Below are 6678 nucleotides of genomic sequence, written 5' to 3'. Positions count from 1 at the left end.
TAGCAGATTATTTGCATGTCTCTATCTCTTCTAATTTCTTTCTACAGTTAATGATTTGTTGTTGCAATGGTTCTGAACTAAAGCCCAGTAATTATGCCTGTTGGATAAATCATTCGCATTGTCCATTCATCGGTGTACAAACAAATTAATTCAAACAAATTTTCACATTTAATTGCTTTATTTCTTTTTTTCTCTTTTTCATACTTCTCCCTGAATAATCAAACGTAAATTCTAAAATGCAAACATCACAAACTACACTATTCGTTCTAGTTTCAAGAACACGTATATATAATATAGTCATACTGATTAATTTGATATTGTAGTTGAGGAAGAGACATGCTTAAATATATCTCATCTCTTAGTATTATCAAGTATTTTGATAGTCATTGTTTCATCTATGTTCGATCTTCAATTCCAGATAAACTTTTTAAAAAAATGTCAGACGTATAACTTAAAATTACCAATGAAATTCAGATAATCTTAGCGGAAGTTATCAAGATTATGCTGATGCAATATTGACCAAGCATTTTTTTAAAGCTAGTAGATGAATTTAATGGGTATGTCTAGTTGATTTATGAATATAATGATCGAACCTTTAAAAAACAATCCGGTAAAAATCAACAAATAGTTTCAACATTTTAAACATACCAATTGTAAAAGAATGGATATGTAGCGGATATACACGAGGCATAATGTTCAATGAATATAAAGATTTATTTAGTAAATATATGTTGTTTTAATGATCCATAAGGATTGCCTTGGTAAAGGACGATTGAGTTATAGTAAAAATGTGAGAAAAATCCCAAAAGCGAAACAATTTGGAACTTACCTAATTAGTGCAACAACTTAATTTCACTTTATTCTAATAGTCCTTGCAACAGATTTCAATGGTAAAATTTTAAAATAGAACCTAGTAAGAAACTATAGCTCAGTAGTGTATGAAATGTTTTATGTTGACTTAAATGCATAGGTTTAAAGTCTTTAAATGTATTACAATGATCTTGATTCTAACAGCTTTTTATAGTTTAGCTCTTCATAGATACCAGGATAAAAGAATGTGTACACCTGACGCGCATGTTGGTCTTCAAAAGACCCACCGGTTGGGCTCAAATCAAACAGGTTATAAAGGTCATATAAAGTACAAAATTGAGATCGAATACCCCGAAGAGATTATCAAAATACAGCTACGGTAATTTACATGGGGTCGAAAATCCTTATTTTTTTCGACAAATTCAAAGTTTTGTAAATACATGTAATAAATTAATAACTTTGACCATATCAATATTCATTCATGCCATCACTGTAGTGCTGACCACTAAGCTGGGCATATCATCGGCGAGGAAACCGCCACCAGCTGTGGTATCGACCAGTAGTTTAGAATAAACTCATCATAGATAAATATGAGAATATTCTTGTAGAACAATATCAGAACTTATAAATATTTTCATCATTCGTCACGAGATTTGAAATCCAAGAAATAATTATCTATTTTTAAAAACCAGGTTAAATCTCCCATTTTCTACTGATGAAAATGCCTGTAACAAGTCAGGAATATGACAGTTGTGATCCATTCGTTTCAGGCGGAAACCCGGTTGAAATAGAACAAAAGAATCGAAGCTCTTTGTTAGAGAAGGCGATAAATGCTTACTGTAATGTTAACTATACTAACAAAAATTTTAAAAGTTAATAGAAACAAATAAAATGAAAATTTTTTGCTCAATTACGAAGTATTTTATTTTAAAATCACCATTTGCATAAGTTTTCAATTATCTATTACATAGTTAAGCAGAACAATTAGATATCAAGTCGACGACATGGGTACCTATCAAGTTGGATGTAGAAAATGCATAACCTCCGATTTTAATTTTTTTTTTTTACCACGGACGGAGAACATATCAATCTATTAGTTCAGGTAACAATTGTATCGAAAAGAGAAAATCGAGTGCACCTTTTTATGTTAGGGCATGTTTGAGTTGAATATTGTCTTGAAAACGTATAAAGCAAGAGTATTTGATACATCACCTCGCTTCAGATTCTATCATTTTTATATATCAAGGCTACGGGTTGACTTTATAACATCAAAAATTCATATAGTCCGGCGGCTACAAGCATATTTCAGAGGAATTGTGCACATCCTGCTACAAGCATGAAATTTGGCATAGACATTCCTCAACTATTACTCTTTTAATTCAGATAGGGAGGCATTTGAAAAAAATGTCTAACTTCCGGTTAAATCCAAAATGGCGGACGTCATACTTGAATCAGCCTAATATCGAAGGCTAGTTTTTGAAAAGGTGTTATTATCATGCTACTAGGATAATATTTGGTACAAACCTTTGTTATGTACTACTTTTAGATATATTTTATAGATTAGATGTCTTCAAAAACCCTACTTCCGGTTAAAATCCATCATGGCGGACATTGTACTTAAATAAGCTTATTTTTTAGGGAGGGTAATTGAAATGAGTTTTAACGTATTGCTACTATCATTACATTGTGCATGAACCTTTCTTTATTGCTTCTGAAGGATACAATGTGTAAGACATATGTCTTAAAAACCCTTACTTCCGGTAATATCTAAAATGGTGGACATAGAAATATCAATTTAATATTCAAATATTCAACTTTTTTTAAAATGTAAAGAAAATGATTTTTTGTGTGCTGGTCATTAAACTTTTGGCTTTACGTTATCCCCAAAACCACTTATTCTATCATGTTGTAAATGTTTAAATATAAAGTTGACACTTCCGGTAAAAATATGACGACAATTTCAAAGATGACTCCTCAATCCATTTCTTCGATGTAGAGTTTTGGATAGATTGATTAAAACAAAAGAAAATCACTATAGTACTAAAACATATTTAAAATTACTACAATTTTCGGCCATATATAACGATTACCACGACATGCACACATCGCAGTGTGATCAATCATCATTCTTTATGTTAAAGTCACATCTTCAAATGCAATCAATGTCTCCCACATAATCTTTGTTCCCCTTTCAAGCAAAGAGAGAACCATATCACAACAGGTAAAGGCAAGGATAACAAAAGTGTGTCAGATCACTCATTGCCTAGTGCGTTTATAAGGCCATTGATAGATATTAATCCAAAGTCTTTTGCCCTCCCAAACACAATCCATAGTTCGTCTACCCCTATGTCACGGAAACGAAACAGTAGTGAAAGCATCATCATTAACGACTGTTCGAATCATGACTCGTTTAAGTTCGTGTTTCACTGCATCAGACACATGCACCATGATTCTAGTGTCTGCCTCTAAATGTGAACTTGGTGCTGAACTTGAAATACATCACGTGGTGGATAAGATAGAATATCCTGACCATTTGTTGCTATAACTACCATACGCATCCAAGACTTCATCCACTCGTATTACAGTTTCAAGGTATTTTATTAAGGTAAGGACATAATACCCAATCAGCATACTCGTTGGGCCGCAATTCACAATCGGAGAGCAGATTTCCCACATTTACAAAGACGATGGTATTGTTTCTCACATCCATAAATTCCAAAAACACATATTTTCTTGCCTTGTTAACCAAATCTGTTTCTTTTTTTCGATCTTACAACACAACCACGTATCGTTTTCAATGACATTAAATTTATCAAATCCATATGGTGATGTTGGCTGGTCAATCATCATTCTAAATGCTAAAGTCGCATCTTCAAAACTTCATTAATGTCACCAACGCAGTTCCTTTTCCAGCAAACGTGTTATCTTTTAATGCCTAGTGCATTTGAAAGGTCATGGATTGATATATATCTTATGCTTTTTCCCTTCCAAATGCAAACAAAATTTTGTTTTCCCCTATGTCACGGAATAGCGAAACAGCAATGACATCAGTATCGACTGTTCGAGTCATGACTCAGTTAAGTCTGTGTTTCACTGCATCAGACATATCGATCTTGATTCTAGTGTCAGTCTCTTCGTGTAAACATGGTGCTAAACTTGAAACATCATCAAGTGGTGGATAACACAGAATATCCTCAGCATTTGTTGCTACAACGAACTTGTACTCAAAATTGTATTGAGCAAGCTGCTGTGAATGAAAATTTAAAAGTTATTTCTTATTGTCGTCATCTCTCAGAAAACTTTGCAAATTTTGAGGATGTTTTTAACCTTGAATTCGTCTGTGTATTCCCCTTCCCCTAAATGTTGCTCTTGCTTCTTTTAGCAGCAAACTAATAGTATGGTCTATGTTTGCATCCGACACTACATCCACTGTTGTCACAGTTTCAAGGTGTTTCATAACGAGTATGATGATTGGGTATTATGTCCTTACCTTAATAAAATACCTTGAAACTGTAACAAGAGTGGATGAAGTCTTTGATGAGTATGGTAGTTGTAGCAACAAATGCTCAGGATATTCTATCTTATCCACCACGTGATGTATTTCAAGTGTAGCACCATGTTCACATAAAGAGACAGACACTAAAATCATGGTGCATGTGTCTGATGCAGTGAAACACGAACTTAAACGAGTCATGATTAACAGTCACTGATGATGCCGTCAATACTATTTCGCTATTCCGTGACATAGGGACAGACGAACTATGGATTGTGTTTGGGGAGGCAAAAATCTTTGGATTAATATCTATCAATGGCCTTTCAAATGCACTAGGCAATGAGTGATCACACACACTTATTTCTGACCTATACCTTTACCGGTTGTGATACGGTTCTCTCTTTGCTTGAAAAGGAAAAAAAGACTGCGTGAGAGACAATGATGGTATTTGAAGATGTGACTTTAACATAAAGAATGATGATTGATCAGCTTAAATCACCGGGGTTTCACTGTAAGATCGCACAAACTTACCAGATGGAGCTAACATGATTAACGAAGCAAGAAAATCGTTTTTTGCACAAAAGGAAAGGCTAATTATAAGTAAGGCTATTCCTACAACTTGGTTTAGTCTTTTCAAGCATGTTAAACTTGCAATATACTCATGCAGGTGTTTAGTGAGACGAGCTTGGGATTGGCTCTTATGCTACCTAGTCCAGGCACTAATGGATTGCGAAAGGGACAAAGAGGGTCCCTTTTAAAAAAACTCTTTCTGAGGCCTCATCATTTTTTCAGAAGCTTGTACATTGTGGATGTAAGAAAAATTGCCGCGGTCGTTTTTAATGTGGAAAATCGGGTCTCCCGTGCACTGCCATGTGTGCATGTGGTGGTGACTGTGAATAAACATGTATTCTTGAGTAGTAACTTTAAGTATGTTTTAGTACTTTTATTTAGTGATTTTATTTTGTTTTAATCAATCTATCCAAAACCCTACATCGAAGATATGGATTGAGGAGTCATCTTTGAAATTGTCGTCATATTTTTACCGGAAGTGTCAACTTTATGTTTAAACATTTACGACATGATAGAATAAGTGGTTTTGGGGATAACTTAAAGCCAAAAGTTTAATGACCAGCACACAAAAAATCATTTTCTATACATTTTAAAAAAAGTTGAATATTTGTATAATAAATTGATATTTCTATGTCCGCCATTTTGGATTATTCCGGAAGTAAGGGTTTTTAAGACATTTGTCTTATACATTGTATCCACCAGACCAGAAGCACCAAAGAAAGGTTCCTGCCCAATGTAATGATAGTAGCAATACGTTAAAACACATTTCAATTACCCTCCCTAAAAAATAAGCTTATTTAAGTACAATATTCGCCATGTTGGATTTTAACCGGAAGTAGGGTTTCTAAAGACATCTCATCTATTTAATTTATTTAAAAGTAGTAAGAAACAAAGATTTGTACCAAATATTATGATAGTAGCATGATAATAACACATTTTTACACACTAGCCTTCGATATTAGGCTGATTCAAGTATGACGTCCGCCATTTTAGATTTTACCGGAAGTGAGACATTTTTTTCAAATGCCTCCCTATCTGAAATAAAAGAGTAATAGTTGAGAAAGGTCTATGCCAAATTTCATGCTTGTAGCAGGATGTGCACAATTTTCCACAAAGCCGCCGTACTAATAGTATTAAGGTTCATCATAACAAATGGACAAATATGGCCGTATTTTCACCTAAAAAACTACTCTGTGTACAGACTTACCTGTGCTATTTGGAAAGTTTTACTGCCTAGCATCCACTAGATATATAAAAGTTAAATGCATTTTGTGTTAAAGAAAGATAAAATCTTTGTTGGTTTTTGATGGGCATTTTTTTTTTCATTTCTGCAGAAGGTGTAAAAATAAACAAACACCTGAATTTCTTTGATACTGTCCACTCACTGACTCAGATAAACTCTTTAACTCACCTATAGTTGTGATGATACCTGTTGTCCAAGTTAATAAGGACAATCAAAACAATGCAAACCAGTTTTTTACCTGAGGGAGCATCTCATAGTTGTACCACAACTTAGCCAATTTTGCATGAAGGAAAAAAAATGCCCATCAAAATCCAAAAGAGATTTATCTTTCTGAAACACAAAATGCATTTAACTTTATTATATCTAGTGGATGCCAGGCATTAAAACCTTTCCAACTTCACAGGTAAGTCTGTACTAAGAGTAATTTTTGGCTTGTAAATACTGCCATATTTGTCCGTTTGTTATGATGAACCTTAAAAGTCTTTTAAATTGGATTTTAAAAATGCATATCTTCGAAAAAAAAAATAATTTTGTGTGTGTGATAATTAGGGTTTATAGTCTT

The sequence above is a fragment of the Mytilus galloprovincialis genome, chromosome 1 (genome assembly GCF_965363235.1).
Source record: "Mytilus galloprovincialis chromosome 1, xbMytGall1.hap1.1, whole genome shotgun sequence".
Taxonomy (NCBI): domain Eukaryota; kingdom Metazoa; phylum Mollusca; class Bivalvia; order Mytilida; family Mytilidae; genus Mytilus; species Mytilus galloprovincialis.
Note: the sequence above shows the minus strand (reverse complement) of the source record.